The following is a 22,920-nucleotide window of genomic DNA, read 5'->3' on the forward strand; positions in this document are numbered from 1 at the left end:
AAAATCTTTAAAAAACAAAACAAAACAAATCAACTTCTAAAAATAAAAAAAAATAAAAACCCACAACAAACTGTTGCATTTTCAAATAAATCTAGGAAATGTTTCTATCTATATTCCAACTCTTGTGAAGTCAGAACCACATTAGCATAGTAAAGATGTTGATGATTCATGGTACTTTTGTTTAACTAATTATTTTTGGTAATTATTTGATCTTGTAATTTCTCCCTCTACCTCTATGAACACCCCAGTTAACATGGACTATCTATTAACATAGACTAATTTGAGATAACACACGTGGGGATCTCTGCTCTAAACCAAATTAGCTTTCTGATTTGAGCAACATAGATAAGAAATGAATACATTTACAATGGAATGACTGACATAGAGAAAATCAGATGCTTTTAAAGAATTGAATGATGAGTCAAAAAGCATAGTGAGGAAATAAGTATTTTCAAACCCTATTCTAAGAACAAAACATTTTCTTTAAACCTACAAATCTTTTACTTTAAAAAAGATTTTTAAATTGTTTTCACTATTTTTTCAGACTTAAAATTTACTCTTTACTCTCCTATTTTTAAGTCAGAGATATTTCAGAATAAATAGCAATATAAAAACCACTTGTTCTTTCATGCTGTTTTTCCCAATAACAGGCAAGTATAATGCACACTGGTTATGATAACTTACCTTAATTATAAACATGAGGGGCTGGTCTCAAATAATGAAGTTTCTTGTCATCAGCATTTGATAATATTTGATGCTATATTCCAACTCTACTTATATATATGCACTTGGATTAAGCAACATTGGGTGGCAGTGTTTGATGAATGAGGCAATGCAAATAGTGCTAGTTGAATGGGTTAGAATGAGTGGGAGTATATCTTATTTCCACAGCCAAATACTAAACAAACCTATTAGATTATTTTAACTGCAACACTTTCAATGAATTATACTCAGTTAATCATTAATTTTTATGAAGTCTCTATGACATGGATTCTAGGTACTGTTTATTGCTTAATGGAGAGCATGCAAGGGCACAGACTTTCATTACCTTTCTCTTTTCTTTTGGGAAGTCGAAAACTTTAGGTAATTTTTTTCTGATTATAAAAATGATGGTGTATATTCAGAAAATGGATAAATGATAGGAAAGCAGATATGCTTTATTTCCTGACATTCTTTTTCCAATACAGAAATACTATGCATACCAATTTTTTTCACAAAAGAAGAGAATCTACTGCAAGTATTATTTTGTAAGCTGCTTTTTTGATTTTCCAATTAATGTCAGAAACATTCTTATACAAGAAACATTATAACTAACATTCAATCATATAAGTATACTATAACCAATCTTTTATTGATTAACACTTTGGCTGTTTCTGTTTTGTTTTTTAAAGATTATTTATTTATTTATTTATTTATTATTTATTTATTCATGACAGACAGAGAGAGAGAGAGAGAGAGAGAGAGGCAGAGGGAGAAGCAGGCTCCAAGTAGGGAGCGCGATAGGGGACTCGATCCCAGGTCTCCAGGATCACACCCTGGGCTGAAGGCGGCGCTAAACCGCTGGGCCACCAGGGCTGCCCTGTTTTGTTTTTTTCCTTTCTTTTCTTCTTTCCTAATATCACCAATGTTGCAACTGACATCTGTGTGTGTGTGTGTGTGTGTGTGTGTGTGTGTGTGTGTGTGTGTGTTGTGATTCTTGGTAAACTTTTGTATTTTCATTGGTAGCACAAATTCCTAGTAGTAAGATTGCTGAATCAAAGACTTTGTGCAGGGGATCCTTGGGTGGCTCACAGGTTTGGCGTATGCCTTTGGCCCAGGGCTCGATCCTGGAGTCCTGGGATCGAGTCCCACATCAGGCTCCCGGTATGGAGCCTGCTTCTCCCTCCTCCTGTGTCTCTGTCCCTCTCTCTCTCTGTCTATTATAAATAATTATTTTTTTAAAAAAAAACAAAGGCTTTGTGCATCTTATATGCTGATATTACCCCTTTGAATTTCTAAAATTTGTACTGGTTTATAATTTTTTCAATGATCCAGGTGAATGCTCTTTTTACCATTGCCTTAGTAGTAGTGCATCTTCAAAATGTTTGCCTTTCTAGTGGAATTTAAGAAACAAAACAAATGAAAAGAGGGGGAAAGAAAAGAGAAAGGCAAACGAAGAAACACAGTCTATAGTTAACTATAGAGGACAAACTGATGGTTACCAAAGGGAGATAGGTAGGGAATGGGTTAAATAGGTGATGGGGATTAAGGAGACCACTTGTCTTGATGAAAATAAAGTGATATATGGAAGTGTTGAATCACTATATTGTACACCTGAAACTAATATTACACTGTATGTTAACTAATTGGACTTTAAATAAAAACTTTTTAAAAACTTGCCTTCCTAAAGAGTAAAAAATATCTCATGGTTTTGAATTTTATTTATTTAATGAAATTAAGCATCTTTTTAAAAATGTATTTATCAATTTCTATAAATTATTGATTTATATGAATTCTTTGTAACTTAAGAAATGAAACCCTGTGACATGTGTTGAAAAATTTTCCCCAGCACCATTTATCTTTATACTGTTAATAGCATTTTTTTTTGGCCATACATAAATTTTCAAATTTCATGTGGTCAAATTTAACTATTGTTTTAATTATATGGTCTCATTCATTTGGGGAATATAAAAAATAGTGAAAGGGAGTAGAGGGGAGGGGAGAGAAAATGAGTGGGAAATGTCAGAGAGGGTAACAGAACATGAGAGACTCCTAACTCTGGGAAACGAACAAGGGGTAGTGGAAGGAAAGGTGGGCGGGGGTTGGGGTGACTGGGTGACGGGCACTGAGGGGGGGGCACTTGATGGGATGAGCACTGGGTGTTATGCTGTATGTCGGCAAATTGAACTCCAATAAAAAGAAATTAAAAAGAATATTGTTTTATAATTTCTGGATTTTGTGTCCTGCTTCAAAAGACCTCCACTCCTCTAAAATAAAAATAAATTTATCACACCATTTTCTAAAATTGTATTGTCTACTACTTAATACCTAAATCTCTGGTCCACTATTACTTTTAGTATAAAGAATAGGATTTTTTCCCCTCCAGTGCTTATCTCAACCACACATGTAATCCAATTTAGACAAAGTGAAGTTTCATACATTTTATTGAGACTAGCATGTAAAGGGCTGTGAACGCAGCAATAAGGAGTTCAAATTTTATCCTCTAGCCAACAGGAATCTTTTAAAAGTTTTTTAAGCTAGTAAGAAGTATTATACAAATGTGTTTGATGAATGTAATTTTATGGTTGTGTGAAAGACCATCTGAAATAATGAAAGAAGAGAAAAACAGCAAACAAAGCCAGTCAGGAGGCCAATTAAAATAGTCCAGGCAAAAAGCAGTGAGGACAGGACCAGGACAATGTTAGTGAAGCCAATAAGGAAGGGATGAAGGTGATGAGTGCTGCAGTCATTGTATAGAGTCCTTGAATATTAGAGTCAGAAAGAGCCCCAGAAATCCCTGTTCCAGCTCCACTAAGTCACTCAGCTCCTTGGTGGCTAAATCAGGATTTTAATGCAAGTTTCACTCTCAGTTCAGGATTGCGTCCATCACAAAGCCTCCACAGCTCTTTTTGGATGTGTTTGTATCAGTTCTGGACTGGGGAAGTGAGGAGGTGAAAATGGAAGTAAAGGGGGGTATCAGTGGTTCAGCATAGAAACTCAGGAGTCCATTGTCAGGCACGGGTAATGAGTCTGATGTGGGATAGACGGAGTTTGAGATACTTGAGGAACAAATATGGAAATTTTAGCACTTAGCTGGAATTAGGTTGTGGGTGGGTGGGTGAGGCCAGAGTTAGCCATGTGGATTTGCTACATGGGTATTGCATTTGTTACAGCATGAGAGTTGATGATGCAGGAACAAATGAGATTGTCTCAGCTAGGTGTGGAAGAGGAAGAACAGGCTATGTCTAGATGGAACTACAGGGAATCTTACATTTAAGGGGTAAGAGAGGATAAGGAAGTAGCAAAGAAAACCAGAAAGAGAACCAGAAAAAAGAAGAGGTCATATATTATTAAAGCTAAGAGAGAAAATCATCTCAAGAAGGAACATTTGATGATGAGCACTACAGAGACCCAGCTGGAGATTAGAGACCTTGGAGAGAGTCCGTTAAGCATGGGACTCTCCAAGAAACTGCTGTGGATTGCACAATGTGGAGGAGAAACTGAGACTTTTTAAAGAAATACAATAATGAAAAGGAAACAAAGAGAAAATGGTATCCTGAAAGAGTGGCATGGAGAAGGGAAAATGCTGCTGACTAGTTAGTCTTGGGAAGTTACTCAATATTTCTAAGCTCTCAGTTTCATTATCATAATTTGAACTCAGTGGCTCATTTCAAGAATTATGCCAGAAGGTATGTTTTAAGCAGTTGGCACAGTAGCTGGTACATAGTGGGAACTGAATACATGCTATTATGATATTATTGGTTTGTTTGTTTGTTTTTTAATTGGGATGTGGGACTCTCGGGCTTGTTTCAATGTAGAGATAAAAGGAGAATGAAAAAAGAGAAAAGAAAAGGAAAAAACTGATATAATAAAGTCCCAGAGGAGACAGAGAGAGGGGAAAGAATATTAGTGGAGGGGTGGCTTTGAAAAGGAAGATGCATACTTTTTCTGTAGCAGAGGAGGAAAAGCAAGAGAATGGGAGAGATGTGAAATTTTAAGCTACACAAACTTGATAGTTTTGTAAAAATGGCCTGAATCTTCATAAAGTAGGTTGTGAGAATTACAGAAATTAAGAGAAATAAGCATGAGTTTTAATTTTTGAGGGTAAATATTTGCTTGAAGAATGCAAAAAGAATTTACTGAGGAATGAGGAACAAGTATTCACGGATATGGAGTTTCAGCTTTAGAAGACAAAAATGTTTTAGACATGGATTGTGGTAATGGCTACTCACCAATATGAATGTACTTCATGCCACTGCACTATATACATAAAAATAGTTAAAAAGATAAGTTTTACCACAATTTAAAAAATGATTTTAAAAAGAATACAAAAATGGGAGTGGGAGAAGTAGGAAGATGAGGTTGTTTGTACACCAAGGAATTCCAATATTCCCGATCTTGGAGTTAGAAAAGTTCTGATAATAATGGTTGTCAGGATGAGGTTTTGTGGGTGAACTTTGGAAGAGTATTAAAGAGTCTTCAAAGCAAGCACTGGAGTCACCAATGGTGACATCAGCTAAGGCAATATCAAACAGAAAAGGACATCAGGGTCCCTATGTATGTAAAGAAATTAAGATACGTAGTTAGACCCAGTAGAAAATGAGAAATGTGCCACTTCTTTGTTAGCCCTGGGAGATGGGCACACAAGTGGAGTGGATTTTGATAATAGTGGTGTTGCCAGGGGAAAGCCACGTTTTAGATAATAAAAGGAAATAGAAGAAGCTTTTTAAGAAAAAAGGATGGAGAAGACATTCCAGATGAAATGATACACATTAAAATTAAAAAAAGAAACCCAAACAACTTGAAAGAAGATTTTAATCTAACAAGGAATAACATAGAAATACATAGAAATTCATTAGTTGGTGATTCCCATCTGAGCAACAACAATAGAAAATGTATGAAGGGTAGTCATTTCCAAAGTTGCAATATGTGTGTTTGTTTGCCTGGAGAAGGTTTCTAGAAATTTATACTCAACAAATATCTAGTGCCCATAACTTGTCAGGGACCATGTAGTCCAACAGCATTAGCCCATGGGAGATTGCATGAAAATTTTCATTTCACTTTGTCTTATTATCTACATCTGATCAACTGAAGTCATTTATTAAATCACTAAACACCTTTCATATGTCAGGCAATGCCCTTTGATTTTAAAATACCAATACACTTTATCATGTTAAACCTATTGGTCTTTCTTTCTTTACTGTAAATTTTGCTTTTAAAATAAATTCATTTCATTAGATTTCCTGTGAGGAGGCTTGTTGTTAACCTGCAGAGTTTATAAGAAATTTTATTAAAAATACATGTTAATTATGGAAAATTTGGATTATAAAATATAAAACTCAACCTTTGATGCCCTGAAAAGTAATTAAATGCTTTGCAAAGAAAGATACCTAGTAATCATTGTAGGGAAATTCTGCCCTCCTAAGATCCCAAGGTCCCAAATGATGCTGAATTTGCATCTATCTGTACCACAGCACAGAGTGCTCCCTACTAATGGTCACAGTAATAACTCAAACACTTGTCTAGTGCTGGGCTAGATGCTGGGCGTATGGTAGTGAACAAAACAAACTTTTTCCTGACCTCCCAGAATTTACTTTCTTTTGGGGAGATAGATATTGAGCAAATAATCATACAAATAAATCATTTATAAACAGTGATAAATAAGAACTAGGCTGGTAAAAAAGATAAAGAGTAGTACTAAAGTAGTGTGGTCACAGAAGGTGACATTTATGCTGTACTCCTAAGGGTGTAAAGAATGAAGGGAGGGACAGAGGGTGCCCTCTGGGCAGAGAAAACCCCAGGGCCAAGGGTCCTGACAGAACTTGTAATATTTAGGATGCTGATCAAGCTAGTGTGGCTGGGACGCAGTGGCCAATGAGGATAGTATAATGTAAAGGATTTGGTGATGAAAGGGGACAGAAGCCAGGTAAGGCTAAGCCCTGGGGGCCAGGAGAAGGAGCTTGTATTTTACTCAAAATGTAGTGGGAAGCCAAGGAAGGATTTTAAGTATTATGAGATGTGACTTGGTTTTTGTTTTTAAAAGAGCACTCTGGCTACCATATGAAAAACAGATAGAGGACAGATAGAGGGAAGGAATGAAGTCAGCAAGGATTGTGCATTAGTTCAAGCTCTTAATAATGGTGATGGGCCTCTTCTGTGGGCCAGATGCTTTACATATATTATCTCTAATTGTCACCATGACTCTGGTCTTTGAGTATGATTGCTTTCATTTTAAAAATAAGGAAATAGAGATTGAAAGATTAAAAAATGTAAGTACCAAAGCTAGGATCTGAACTCAAGTCCATCTGGTTCTTTCTTTTATTCCATGGGACCCATTGGTAGAATGAGGCGTAATTAACATCACCTTATGAAGCTTGCATGCTCTTGCATGGGCAGAGGACCTATGAAGGTATTGTGTAATTATGCAAACCATTGTTGGGTACTAGAAAATTACTGGAAGAAGACAGTGTCCCAAAACTTGTCCTGGCTGGTAGGAGGGAGAGGAAATGGGCAGTATGACTAAGCTTGGCAACACTATATGACATCATGTTGGGAGACTTTATAGAGGAGGAGGAGAAAGAGGGTGAGATGAGAGAGTAATCACATTATCCTCTGTTCCCTTGGGTACACTGGTTTCACTTCTTTCTTGAGGGAGATCAGAAAAAGTGATGTGGAAGAAGGAGAGGTTGAAGTTTGAGGAACCGTGAGATAGCATTGCCTTTCCTCAAACTGAATCACTTCCTGTCTCTGAGTCTCTGCCATTCTGAAAGTTTCTACATGCTCCTCATCCAGACCCAGAAGACAACATTGTCCCAAAGAGGAAGCAACTTAGCAAATCAATGTATAACTCAAGTCAAACCACTATGAGAGGAGGGTAGAGATGTTATGTTTTTAGGAAAACTTTTTTTTTTGTTCTTCACTTAGCATTTGTGAAGTACTTCTATGCCTTCCCACAGTTTTCCTGGATGTAGTCTTACTCCATCATTTTTATTCACTAGCACTACCTGTTCCTTCAACTTTTCTAACATCACACAACACCCCCCATTCCCCGCTGTACATTTTACACCCACTGGACTTCTCACTGTTCCACAATTCACCACACACTTACATACCTCCATGCTTTTGCTCAAACTTCCCCTCTTGCTAGAGATGCCTCTTCCTCTTTGTCTGGGAAACTTCTATTTAACCCTTAGAGCCCAATTCAAATGCCTTTGTTTCCTTAATCACCCACAGTCAAGCAAAATTTATTGCTTCCTTTCTTACTTGCTTATCACATCAAACTATATTCAATTACCTAACTCCTCAGCTAGACTGCTAGCTCCTCGGGAACAAGGGTTGTACCTTAGTCATCTTTGTTTCCCAAGCAATTATCAATAGCAGCCATCCAGGAAATACTGGGTACTTTGGATCTGTCCTTGCAAAAACCCTACATACTAGGTAAAGAAGGTATTATACACTGAACAGATGTGGAGACCTTGTTCAAATCCCAAAGATCTATTGACTGGTGGAGCTGGAACTGTGGATTGAGCAGTGTGGGATTGGTACTACTACATTTTGGCCTACAAAGATGACAGTTTTATATGACTCACCCTAATAGAACTCAGGTCTTCTCATTCCTGGGTCAATGTTCTTTCTAAATAATTTAAGGAAGCTGACTTTCTGTTTGACCTAAAGCCCTGTGGTTTTAGTGTGACCAAACATTTCAAATCATTCATTTGAGTGTGTTGTTTTATTCCCCTCTGGTGCCCCTCCTCATGTCTCACATACTTTGGAGACCTAACTATGTGTTGAACAAAATCTTTAATGATTTTTGAAGAAGAGGTAGAATGACCTTCATTCTCAAGCTTAGACTTAAGATTTGCTCCTGCCCTGCAGGGCTCTTCAGCTCTTTAGGTCTTAGTTTCCTCATCTCAAAAATGAAGAAGGTGCATGAAAGCCAGGATCTTCTTATCCCTTTGACTCTTTCTTGTGCTCCTATACAGGCTCCCACTCCAGTCCCTTTCTTTCCCTTTCCCTGGGTTACTTCTTCAATAACAGTAGCTGTACCAGCCCCATGCTCCCCAAAAGATGTCATTCTCAGAAAAATGCACAAGTTCTGCCTCAGCCCTGTGCCTTCTTCCTCTCCTTTTGCTACTTCACAATGATAGGATGATAGAGTTAGACAAGGGGAGAATTAAGTAACCTGGAGCCATATCTCAGGCAGAGACAGATTTGAAATCCAGGTGAGCCATGGACTTGGCTACATTCTGTCTTAGGGCAAAACTGCAGAGAGAAAGTCTATAGTGTAGTTTTTTCTTTTTTTTAATGGATTTGGGAAACTCTTAAGTGTTTGAGGAAAGCAATATATGGGAAAGAAGCAACATGTAACAAATAGGTCTTTGGTTTTGGTTTAATTCTGAAGTTTAAAGTTGAGATCATTTTCTTTTACTAACAAAATTTTTTAAGTAAAATTAGACAAGTAATACACAAATTATGGATTTTTGTAAAAATTCAGTGGAACATAAAAAATTCAATAGGAGTATGCAGAGTTAAAAGAAAAGTTCTAAGGAGTATGTAGAGTTAAAATAAAAGTTCTTATGAGAGACTCTTAACTCTGGGAAACGAACTAGGGGTGGTAGAAAGGGAAGTGGGTAGGAGGTGGGGGTGATTGGGTGACAGGCACTGAGGGGGGCACTTGATGGGATGAGCACTGGGTGTTATTCTATATGTTGGCAAATTGAACTCCAATAAAAAATAAATTTATAAAAAAATAAGAGTCCTTCTGTGTTTTTAAAAAATTTACCCTTATATAATATTTACTGTGTGCCAACTACTGTACCAAGTGCTTTATATATTTAAATCACTCAATCATCAGAGCAATTTTGTCAGGGAGGTACTATTATTTTCCCCATTATATAGGTGAGAAAACTGGAGCGAAGAAAGATCAAATAATTTGCCCAAGATTCCATGGCTAAAACCTGAAGCAAACGTTTTCAGAATTCATAAGGTGCTCTAGAAAAGGGTCGAGGAATCCAAACCTCTTGGGTTTCAGATCTTCCTGCCTATACCCCACACCCAGAGCAGAAACTCCTTATCCATAGTTGGTTTCTGCTTAAAGTTTACTTGATCAAAACGGTTTTGCTACAAGAAAACAAATTAAAGTTTTGATAATCTGGCATAAATCCCTGCCACCTGGATTATTTAGCCCTATAAAGAGAGAATGAGATTAAAGCCAGTTCATTGACAGTGGTCATCATTGGTGGTCTAGTTGGTGAGTAGATTTAGCAGCATCATAAGAAAAAATCATCACAGTTTAAGGTTGGAAGAGGGAAGTTTCAAAGACTTTTTTAGAAGTGGAAAGTTTGTCTGAAAAAGTATTATTGCATAGAACCCCAAGAGATTTTTAAAAATCAATTAAAAATCTTAAAAAAATAAAAATAAGTAATTTATTTATTAATAAATCTGGCTTATACGTTTAAATTTTAATATTTGCCCATTATAAAGTTAATCAGAGACTTTGTTTTCATTATAATGATGGATTAGTTACTATGACCAATCCTCCTGCCAAAAACAATCAATATTCTGAAAGAAATATGCAAAAAGATCTTTTCAAACTCATTGTTGAACTGGAATGAAAGTAAAGAATGTATAGTATTCAAAATACTGGGAGGCAAGAAACCCTGGCTTTTTCCTAAAGTTGTCTGCTACATCCTGGAGACAGGGTAGACAACTACATGAAGTGCAGGGCCCAGGAGATAAAGCCCAGGATATGCCTAACATGGGGATTCTAATAATGCATGGCCTAAGCCTGAACACCCAAAGGGCTGCTCTTTGCAGTGTAAGGGTGATTGAGATAAATAACCTCACTTGGCAGAAGGGGACCACTAGGAAGCATGTTTGACTTAACTTTGGCAATAGATAGAAAGTAAACCATTCTTCTGAGGATTTCTCTCCTCATGAGAAGTCAGCCCCCATAAGGGTTTGCAGTATGAAATCACACTATCTGTGTGTTTCCAAAAGTCTGAAATAGAGAATTAAATAAAAAATAGCTTTAGGTTGGTAGTGTCTCAAGAAAAATGGGAAAGGCAAACACAAATCTTATCTTGATGAACTTGGCTATTGCCCAAGCCGCAAAGTATTCATTTACAGAAAAATTTCCAGGGCAAATGAGTAGTTTGCAATCAATAAAACAAACAAGAACACTAGGCACCATGGTGAGAGCCACAGTAAGAACAGATGGCAGGACCCAACCTGTAAAGTTGGTTAGAACTATCAGAAATGATATATAAAACAACTGATTTTAATATCTTTAGATAGAGTTCTAACACTATTGAAAACAGGAACAGAAAAAATTAGATTTAAGGAAGATCCAAATAGAATCTCTAAAAATAAAAAAAATTTAATATTGAAATTAAAACTTCATTAAACAGCAGATTAAATAGCACCTGAACTTGATGAAGAAGACTCAGTCAACTAGAAAATATATTTGAAGATTTTCTTTGGGAAAAAAAGATATTATTTGGAATACAATTCAAAGATACATAGAGATGGAAAAGGGGGTGAGAAACTTGGAGGATAGATAATGTGTATCTATTTGGAATTTTAGAAGGAGATGACAAAATAGGGAAGGGAAATATTTGAAGGTATAAAGGCTGAGAACTTCCAAAATTATTGAAGGACTCCAATCTTCAGATCTAAGAATCCCAAGCAAGTTTAAAAAAATTAAAGAAATCCATATTTTGATAAATTAATTATGAACCTGCAGAACATTTTAAAAAGAGAGAAAGTTGTATTGTCAGTCATTGAGGAAAATTAAGCTACTGGGATGAGGAAAAATTTTTTTTGATTTGGTTTATGGATACATAGGAAGTCTTAGAGTAGCCCCTAGATCTGTGAAATTAACATTAGGTATTTTTGGAACGATTAAGAGCAGATCTTTACTCAAAGTCACATAGCTAGTGAATGGGTACATGTGGAGTCAGGACAAGAACTCTGGTTTCCCAGCTCACAAGGTGGTAGCTGTCACTGCTCTTTCCTCTCTACCCTTCTGCTGTTTACAATACTAAACAATAGCAAAGAAAAACAAAGTGTGAAGAAAGTACAGAGAACAGTTTTAGTTTATCAGGGAATTTTTTGGCGCTGTCCTTATGTTTCATGTATGGGATTTAATAACTGTTTTAATACATTTTTACATAGTACCGTGTCCCATCTCTAGGAACCAGTGAAGCTGCTCAGTTTTCAGGTGGGGGTAAGGAGATGAAGCTTTGTTTCCTTTAAGCTTATAATATAATGTGAGGGTAGAATGAGAAAGGTTTTAGAAGATGTAATTAAAGCAGAGTTACAGAAAATAGTTCTGACACAGCATTCTGTAGAAGGTGGCAGAACAAGTCAGAATAGATGCAAAAATCTCAATCTGGAGAAAGGCTTTGCTGAGAAATACACACAGAGAAAGCAGGTGCCAAGCCACAGTATGTATATATACCTGAGTCACTGAGTCATGAATCAGCACCCAAAGCTGGAGATGAAGTACAATCTGTTTTGCTTCAGTTCACTGCTTTAGACCTGACTTGTTTTGCTTTCTAAAAACTTTATTTATGCTTAGATCCACAAAGAAAGATAACTTGAAAGGGTTGTGTCCCAAGATAAATGTATATATCATTTGTATATATTTTAAAATCTATCATCTCTGTTCATGAAAAGATAGTAATTGCATCTATGTATATGTATGTATGGAAGAATTATTCCTGAGTCTTGCCTAATTCTCTACAAATATATACCAACATGTGTAAGAACATCTGGACTTGGCAATAACATAAGTAGATTCCTTAACTAAGAATAAAACTTGCACATTACTGTTAATTTTGATTCTGAGGATAGTGCCCTGACTCCAAAGCCTAAAGTACCTTAATATTTGCATAATTTGAGATCCTAACAAGTATACAGTTCTTTGTGCAGTATCCTAAATTGTATCAGATGACTTGCTGTTTTTTAAGAGAAAACATGAGATTTTTTAGACAGGCATATTTACATTTTTGAAGCTCATCTTCAGAGTAGAATGTAATATATATCTTTAAAATGGCTCATTTTTAAAGAAGCAGACTTGGGTATGGTACATTTTTCAACCACATAAAGCATTGATGAGAAATTTATTCCAGATGCCACCAATATATATTTAAAGCCAAGGAAAGTATACCTAACTTCAATTTCCAGTGCATAGGGATGCCGCTTAGATACTTCTGGAATTGATCCTGGGAGCTAGTAGGCTTTGGAAAACTAAGGAATAACAAAAGGAACTTCTAAAAGGATGAGCCAAATATTTATGGAAATGGGGAAAGAGGAGTTCTAATCTCTAAAATTTAGAAGCAAGAGAGGGCAGCCTTAAGCAGTAACTGAGGTAACAAAACATTGCATTGGTGGAAGATAAATGTAGCAGACCTCCTTTAAAAATAAAAACATTACAAAAAAAGTTTTCTCTTTAAGAGCAAAAACCAACTACTGGTTAGCCAAGTACTTACAAATTATATTATGAAGACTAAAGATAAGTTTCAAAAATAAATTCCAGGCTCCTGACACCGAACCAGAAGATAAGAATTGTTCTTGTGCTAAAACAAAAACTGGTCAGCTAGTCAGCCTTTACTATTTTGATGTCACATGTGATCTTGATGTGACCTGCTTTATCAGGTGCTTGTGATACATTTCACAAAGCAGATACTTTGTTAAATTATATGTCATTTGAACAATGTTTTAATTAAGAAAATTAATCAGAGTAGATTTTTAGCTCATAATGATTCAATAATACCTTGACTAATTTTTTTTTTTTTTTTTAGTTTGTTGTATAGTCTATAAAAACTAGATCTTCCTCTGTCTTGGAAACTTTGGAGGCCTGGTAGGAACAGGAATCCTAAAACGATGGATGTCTGTGGTCCACGGGCATTTTTGCTGGCTATAAGTGAGGTCTCTGGAACCAGAAGGAGCACACAGCTCTTTTTGAAATTGAAAGTGTTTATTCCAGAGATGAAATTGGATTTTATCTAGGCAAGAGATGTGCTTATGTGCACACAGCAAAGAACAACACAGTAACTCCTGGTAGCAAACTGAAAAAACCTGAGTAATTTGGGGAAAAGTAACTCATGCTCATGGAAACAGTGACACAGTTATGCCAAATTTGAAGTAACCTTCCTGCTAAAGCCACAGAATCCGTGTGATGCTGTACCCTTCAAGGATCTAAACTTACTGAAAAGTAAATAAATAAAGGTATAGATTTGCTTTAAAAAAAAGTCCATAAAAACTAAATTTGTGACCATGGGGTTAAGAGAATAATCCTTTTTTTTCCTTCTATGGTATGATACTTAAAGTGATTCTTGACTTTTTCCCCCCTGGAATGCAAATACAATATGATGATTTGTTTTGTTCCCTAATTAATGTTGCTTTGTAACTGGGAAACAATAGACAAATGCATCAACTCCAAAATTACAATCTTAGGGAAGACATGTTTTTGTTTTGTTTTGTTTTTTTGTTTTTGTTTTTTTCTAAATTGTGTCTGCTTAGCTAACTCAAGTCTGGGGGGAAATTACTAGCTGCCTTACACTGACATAATAGATTTCTAGGGAAGGTAAAGAAAATGCATGCATTAAAGGAGGGCCACAATGCCCACCTACCAGAATGGCTAAAATGAAGATGATAGAAAATATCAAGTATTTACAAGGATTTGGGACAAATGGGATTATTATACATGGCTGATTAGGGTTCATATCGCTACAACCACTTTAGGAAATAATTTGATGGTATTCACTATGGCTGAACATGTGCATACTTTTGGGCCAGCAATTCTACTTGAAGGTATATATGAAAGGTATAAAAATGCCAAAAGACATAATAATGGGATGTTCATAGTAGTCTTAGTCATATAATGCTAAGCTGGAAACACTGAAAATGTTCATCTGCAGTATAATAGATAAACAGTTGCACATTTATTTAGAATTGGAATTCTAACCAAAAATGAGAATAAACAAGCTACATCTATGTGCAGCTAAAAGATGGATCTCACAAACACAATGTTGAGTGAAAAGCTAGAAGCAAAAGGGTAAATACTGTATGAATTCATTTATAAATAGTTCAAAAACCCCACAGGCAAATTGAATGTGACATATTAGAAAGTATAATGCTATTCTTGAGGTACAGAATAGTGACTAGAAGGGGACATGAGGAGGATCTTAGAGTTCTATATCCTTGTATTTCTTTAAATGGTTACTTACATTTGTTCACTTTGCGACAGCTTATTAAGCTATACAGCCATGATTTGTGCAGTTTTGTATGTGTGTTATATGTGAATGAAAAAATATTAAGTTAAAAACAGGGAGACTAAAAAAAAAATAAAATAAAAAATAAAAAATAAATAAAAAAACAAAAAAAAACAAAAAAACAGGGAGACTGTCAGTGAATTCTAAAATATATATATTCCACGTTCTTTTTTTTTTTTTTAAGATTTTATTTATTTACTCATGAGAGACACACAGAGAGAGGCAGAGACAGAGGCAGAGGGAGAAGCAGCTCCCTGAGGGAAGCCTGATGTGGAACTTTAATCCCAGCACCCCAGGATCATGACCTGAGCCAAAGGCAGATGCTCAACCACTGTGCCACCCAGGTGCCTCTACATTCCACATCCTTAAGTGTAGTGGTCAAAGAGACTCATTGACAGAATTAAGTAAGCACTCTATATTATGGTTAAAATAATTAAAGAAGTGTCAGCATCTGTGTTTAAGAATGCATTGAGCTATTTGGAAAATTATCAGACAGGAAATGCACACATTCTCTTCTTAGTACAAAATAAGTGGTTCTGTTATGCCCAATTAAAGACTTAGCTTTCTGACCTGAAGAAATTGAAAATTAGATTAAAAGAGATTTTTGAGGTGTTTTTTGAAATAAGGCAGACTCCTCATGGTAATTTTGAAGAGTTTGGCTGCCCTTCTCAGAAGTTCTTTCTTTTCTTTTCGTAAAGCTCTCAAAAACAAAAAAGGTTGAGTTCTGCAGGAATTAGAGGATGTTGAGAGTTCCCTGGGATGAATGTTGTTTCTTAGCTGACAAATCTCTTTTCTTTCCCCAAAGAATAAATTTAGATATGCAGAAACATAAGCCATTCACGTCAATCCTGTCTGTCTGCCAATAATGCATCTGGCAATAGGCATGTGACTCAGATCTTGCCAGTGAAACAAAGGGGAGTTGTGTCTGGGGCTTTTGGAAAATTTTTTTCCTTAAGGGTAAGCACTTTTTGGCTTGCACTGGCCTCTGTGAGGATGTGATGATGTTCAGAGCTGGGCCAACCATCTCCCATAAAGGGAGAGATCAGAAGAGCCTGGGTCTTAGGGGATGACTGATTCTTTGCATCAACTGTGGGACTGCCCACTTTAGAACTTCCTGTTAAGTGACCAACAAGTGTCCTTATATTTTAAGCCATGTTCAATGCATTATTCTATTTTGGCATCCAAAGCATATCAAGTGATACAAATTATCTTTCTTTTTTGTCTAAATGTAATCTACATTGGTTTCTTCTAAATCCTAAAATGAAATGGCAAACCACTAATGTATTCTCAACACTGATTTAATATTATCTTTAAATACAGCTGGATTATTTAAACATTTTCCCCCTTCCCCCCATGCTCAAAGCTCTTCTTTTTTTCTTTTAATTTAATTTTATTATTTTATTTTATTTTATTTTAAAGATTTTATTGATTTAACATGAGAGGGAGGAGAGACAGAGGGGGAGGGAGAACTTATTCTCTGCTGAGCAGGGAGCCTGATGCAGAGCCACCCCAGGACCCTGAGATCATGACCTGAGCTAAAGGCAAACGCTAACCAATTGAGTCACCCAACTGCCCCTTAATTAATTTGTAATTAAATTTTATTAAATGTATTAAATTCAGTAGTGTTAACTAAATCTGTTCTGCAGCAGATATCTAGAACTTTTTCATCTTGCAAAACTGAAGCTCTATTCATTGCAGAGCAACTCCATGTTTCCCTCTTTCTCAGGCCCCTGGTGACATTGTTCTACTGTCTGTTTCTATTTGTTTGACTACTGTAGACACTTCATATAAGTGACATAATATAATATACAGTATTTGTATCTGGCTTATTTCACTAAGCATAATGTCCTCAAGATTCATCCATGTTGCAGCATGTGACAAGATTTCCTTCTTTTCAAAGACTGAATAATATTCTATTGTATTTATATGCCACATTTTCTTTATCCATTTATCAGTGAATGGAAATTTGCGTTGATTTTACCTCTTGGCTATTTTGAATAATACTGCAATGAACATGGGTATACAAATATCTCTTTAAGATCCTTCTTTCAATTCTCTTGGTTATATACCCAAAAGTCAGATTGCAGGGTGATATGGTAGTTATATTTTTAATTTTTTGAGGAATCATCATTCTGTTTTCCATATCAGCTAGTTTAAACAGTTTAATATTTAAATAATTTTATATTTAAACAAAATTATAGCATAATAGTATGGATATACAAATTGATACATTAAAACCAATAAAATATTATGTATGAAAGAAAAAGCATGATATAGGATAAACTGAAATTTTTTTGTATCAGGACAAGATTTTGAAAACTTATAAGTAACTAAAATGCATTTTTAAAAATAAATTCAGATGGCCAGGGTCACCTGGGTGGCTCAGTTGGTTAAATGTCTGCCTTTGGCTCAGGTCACGATCCTGGGGTTTTGGGGTGGAGCCCCACATTAAATTCCCTGCTCAGCAGAGAGTGTGATTCTCCCTCTCCCTCTGCTCCTCCTCCTGCTCATGTTCTCTCTTGCTGTCTCTTTCCAATATATAAATGAAATCTTAAAAAAAAAAAAAATTCAGGCAGCCCTGATGGCCCAGCAGTTTAGCACCTGCCTTCAGCCTGGTGTATGATCCTGGAGTCCCGGGATCAAGTCCCACATGGGGGCTCCCTGCATGGGGCCTGCTTCTCCCTCTGCCTGTGTCTCTGCCTCTCTATGTCTCTGTGTCTCTTCTGAATAAATAAAATCTTAAAAAAAATTCAAATGGCCGATAGCAGTACTGTTAATTTTTTTTAAAGAATTTTATTTATCCATTCATGAGAGACACAGAAAATGAGAGAGAGAGAGAGAGAGAGGGAGAGACACAGGCAGAGGGAGAAGGAGGCTCCATGCAGGGAGCCCGATGTGGGGCCCGATCCCAGGACTCCAGGATCACGCCCTGGGCCAGTGACACTAGGATCAAACCCCTGAGCCACCTGGGCTGCCCTAGCAGTACTGTTATTACTATTTTTACTATTAATTTTACAGATTACCAATATAGTAGTATTACTACTATTTTATTTTTGCAAAACATCAATTGGGTTTGTTTACCAAAATTTGTGTGTGTGTAAACTTGTGTGTAAAACTGATTATAAGAAAAATTAAGTAAAATTTATTATGAAAATCATATACATATGATACATATTCAATAGGTCATTGTGGTTGGACAGATAGTGACAAATGAAATGACTTGGAAGGACTTTGAATATCACACTTCAGTTAACATTCTACTTATAAATGAACTGTTAGACAAGTTTTCATTTCCTCCAGTAACTAATATAGCTAATTAAAAGTGAAAGCAGGCAGTCAAGTTTGTGGGTCGACTCCTCTTGGTTCTGGTAATACCAATGGGAAAGGACGTTACATAAGAAAATGGTAAAAAAAAAAAAAAGAAAGAAAGAAAATGGTGGCTGACAGGGAAATTTTCCCGCAGATGGCAATGAGTGTAACCCTAAAAAAATAAGTGCAGGGTTTTAATGTCATCTCACTAATATTTTTCTGTTCGAAAATTATGGGAACTTTAAATAGAAAATGGCTTTACAAATTAAAGTCTCACTAAATGAAGTGTTTGGAATCCATCTTCTTTTTTCTTGGTTCTTTTCCCTCATGGGGCTTAACTGTGGGTTTTAACCTCTGATTTGAAAATTAATGATTGGGTCTTCTTGGGTCAGTACAATCTTTCCAAATTTTTCTTGCTGAATTTTATAAATGGAGGATATTATCTCACAGAGATGCTCTCAAGATTAAATAGGTAATACAGGGACAATACCTAACATTTAGTACATGATCCATGACTAATAAGTTACATTTAATGACTTCTTCTGACTTGCTTTATCTTCATAGGTACCGTTTTGTTTGTTTTATATTTTACACCAAAGGGAAAAGAAATCAGGGCCAGGAAAGTTAAATAAGATCCCAAATCACACAGGTAGTCAGTAGATAAATGATGGATTTAAAGCCTGTCTGACTTGAAAAATCTGTGTATTTTTGCTATTATGTTATATTGCACTCCTTGCATAGAGCAAAACAAAAACAATTATGTTCACAGATACAGCGTGATCTACGGACAATAACCGGGCCAGCCTGTGAGTATCTGCCAGGAGCCTGTCACAGGGAGGAAGCGCCCGATCTCCTTACTTCCCCATATTCTGCAACAGTGAACTCTGCCTGCCCAGTAAGACTGTGTTCTCTTAAAGCTTACTTTTGCATATAAATATGCAAAGAATTCAGAGGGAAACTGAAAAAGAGCAGAGAACCTGGAGGGAAACTGAAAAAAGATGAGAGGTTCTACCATAATTTCCTGAAATCCTTGAACTAAGTATCATTTTGTTTGAAGGAATTAAGATTTCTTTCTGCTATTCAAGGAGATGATTTTTGGTCTTAATGTTTCTAAATGTCGCTACAAGCTGTGATATAAAAAAAAAAATCTGACTTTTGATTTCCACCGTGTTTGCCAAAATTTCAACTTGTTGAGTAAAAAATGCATTGATTTTTGGCACAGTCATACTCACATCTCCAAAAATGATTTCATACTACCAGATTTACTGACATAAAAACTCCCCCATGTACATTTTTTTCTTCCCTCAATGCAGTTCCCTCTGCAGAACTTCTTTGTAAAGAGTTAATTCTGCAGGCATATCTCCAAAAAAGGCCTTGTGCTATGATTCTTCTCAAGATTTACTGGCAAAAATATTTGGTGTTTATTTTTCTTCCTCCCTTCAGTGCTACACATGCATACACACCCCACAGTATTTCCCTGTAATGATTTAATTCCCCCACGGACGAACTTTTTACAATAGAATCTCAGACACATTCCCAGAAGTTAGTTCTGGGAAGAAGAAGCTCTGTTCCTTGAACCCTCTGCTGACCCTAACCAGAGGTGGCAGCTCCCATTTCTCAATCTCTTGCTTTACTTTTGGCTCTGTTTCAAAATCTAAGAAAAGTTATCCTTAAGTAGTTACGAACTCTCTGTGCAAGCATTGCTCTCTGCAGCTCAAATTTCACATTTTTTCCATTTTTTTCTGAAAGGATCTTAGATTTCCTATAGTCCTCGACTTGTAGCAGCCTAGTTCATTTTCTCAGCAACAACCCAGATCGTTTTCTATTTCCCATCACTATTTAGCTTATAATATCTACAGCCAGGATGTACCTCTTTCTCTTTCCCATTTATAAAGAGGGAAGAATTTTCAGGAGACTACTCAACTGTATGATTCTTTTCAAGCATTCTAAACTTTGGGAAATAGAGGATTCTAAAGTTTACTGAACACAGAACTATGTCTTTTTAGGGAAAAATTTTAAAGAGGAGCACAAATATTCTAAAGACAAATGTAAGAAGCAATAGGTAGGGATTTATTGGGAACAGCATTGGACCACAGTGGCATACAGGGATGATTCAAGCTGAAGAGGCACAGTGCTGAGAAGGGATCAGGAAGACCCAACTACACCTATTCCTAAACTCTCAAATTCCAAAGACCTGAAATCAACTTCGTGCAGCCACAATTCTTTAGGATTCATGCAATTTTCTTTATTAAAATAGTCTGGAGGCATGTATTTATGAGTGGGAAGATAAGGCAGAGAAAAGTGCAGGAGAAAAAAAATTGCCACAAGGCAGACAGCAAGAAATAAAGCGAATAAAACAATCTTATAAAGAAAGTGTTTAAATGAATAGTAGCAAAACTATGAGCTTTTGAATTTACTCACTTAGGATACCAATTCCTTATTTTTTCAAAAATTGTTTATTTTTGAGCAGATTATTTTGAAGGGATGCCCCCTCTCAGTTCTTCTATTTGTCCCCCTTTTTTTAAGCTACGGGTAAATAATAGTGAGTAGGTTTATTTTGGATAAGTGTTAGGAATATGAAGTAGAATTATCAACTTGTTTTACAAAGTTTTGTGGTAGAGGAGGGAAGCTTACTATAAAGACATTTTATAATCAATTTTAGCAACTTATTAATAATTTCCCAAATCATCCAAAGGAAATTGAAGTGGAATTACAAGTTAGTAGCAATTATTATTAACAACTTTTACTGGTATTGGCAATAAAAAACAAATCAGCCTAATCCTTTATTTTATAGAAAGAAAAACCAGTTCTATGTGGTTCCCAAGATCTTATTTTACCAAACCTGACAAAAAAAGTACCAGAATATTATTTTTATTCTTACCGTGTAATCTTGTTTTGATTTCTCCTCTGAAAAGCTGCAGCTCTGTGTTCAGAGAGCTTGCAGATTCTATTTATTACCCAAAGTTTGGCAGAGAACCAAATCACTGTAAGAAAGAGATCTGAGTAAGTGAGATTTTGGTTGCATTCAAAGAGCCAACAGAGTTACAATCCTGTCAACATTCAAGATTCCCTGTTTTCTGTCTTTTCCCCATCTCCATCTTAAAATTTAATACGAGAATTGTAGATTTCATGGTTTTTAAAAAATTTCCAACTCACATCAGAATTATCTTATATGCAACCTCCCACTCCCATTTCTAACTCACAGTCCTCCTCTGCCCCCACACATTACAATTTGGCTCTCTTTAGAGTTGAACTTCACCTTCAGCACTGTCCATATGGAAATTCTTGGAGAGGGTTTTATTTGTTGATGAGAAGTTCCTGAACTTACCTTTTCCCATGAACACACCAAATCTACAGTTACATATTGGATCGATTCCCTATGAAAAAGACCTGCAAACTAGAGGAACTGCTCTCCACAAAAAGAATAGCAGCAACAGTATACAACAAAAAGAACCACATCAAGATGGGTAGGAGAGGTACAGACAGAATCTCACAAAAAAATAAATCTGACCCCTGGCATGGCAACAGACAATAGAGAAGGAGACACCACCAGATGGGTGCTTTTCCCAGAGGAGTAAAAAGTTAGTCTCCCATATTGGGTGCCCCAGCCTGTGGGATCTGCACTGGAAAGACAAACTCCAAAATCTGGTTTGGAAAACCAGTGTGTCTGATGACAAGGAGTCCCAGAATACAATAAAAAACTGAGACTCTTTTCTTGGAGAGCTCATATATAGTCTTACTTGTCCCAAGACCCAGTGAAAAAACAGCAGTTTGAAAAGCACCTATACTATATGAGGAACATTCATTTGCCAATTTGGAAACATTGGCTGAAGAGGCAGGGGACAGTTAAGGTTCTTCCTGGAGATGGAGATACTGGTGGACACAGTTATTGCACTCTCCAGGTAGCCTGCAAGCATAGGCAGGTGAGCTCAGATGCAGCACCCTCTTACAACCTTGCTGTGATGGAGAGGGGGAGCACTTACACCATGTGCTGAGGCCAGAGAGCACAGGGGCAGTTGTAGTGCCCCTCCACTTCCTGGCTGGGGTAGGCAAGAGCAAGTGTTACTACATTCCAGCTTTCAGCCCAAAGCTGGTATTTTGCACTGCATTACTGAAGGCTGGGGGAGGCGGGGCAGATATGTAGTGAAAACATCTGCTCAACTGCATTTCTGAAGCTGGTGAGGACAACCCACTTCCTACACTCTCTAGCTGTCTTGCCCAAACCAGCGAGCATGCACAATCCATACAAGGGACACTCCTTGATTGCCTGACCCTGGTGGCCAAGACTGTAACAATTGGAAAGATAGTTTTTGGTGGGCCATCAACCCCAAGGCACTACACAGACAGCAAACTAAAACACAACCCCAATCTACCTGTGAAAAAGATCTATTTATTTAGCCTGGAGCTTCAACCTGAGGGACAGGCTTTAGGTATCCCATACATCTAGAGGATGAGGAGTGCATCCGGGCAATATAAACAAAGATACACCATCCTTGCATACCCCCTTGGCCTTGCTAGAGATTGATAAGACTTCCCAGAAAAGAGTTTATACACTCTTCTAGAGCCCCAATTATTGCAACTGCCACCCAGGGGACACTTCCATATCTCCTGGTCTGGAGGCCAGCAGGAATTA

The 22,920-nt window shown here is 36.6% G+C and overlaps 1 protein-coding gene across 2 annotated transcripts in view; it reads right to left on the reverse strand.

The window, feature by feature from the left end:
• The window catches only part of IL33 (interleukin 33), a 37,105-nt gene extending 15,898 nt beyond the window's left edge, over positions 1–21,207 (reverse strand). The window contains exon 1 of one of the 2 annotated variants that reach the window (XM_041763639.1): positions 21,169–21,207. The gene's annotated coding sequence lies outside the window, so the exon portion shown is untranslated. Of the gene's footprint in view, positions 1–684; positions 834–21,168 lie in introns of those variants that run through there. The other variant, XM_041763638.1, reaches the window with a different exon arrangement.
• Between the last annotated feature and the right edge of the window lie 1,713 nt (positions 21,208–22,920).

This window comes from Vulpes lagopus, chromosome 7 (assembly GCF_018345385.1).
Source record: "Vulpes lagopus strain Blue_001 chromosome 7, ASM1834538v1, whole genome shotgun sequence".
Classification (NCBI taxonomy): domain Eukaryota; kingdom Metazoa; phylum Chordata; class Mammalia; order Carnivora; family Canidae; genus Vulpes; species Vulpes lagopus.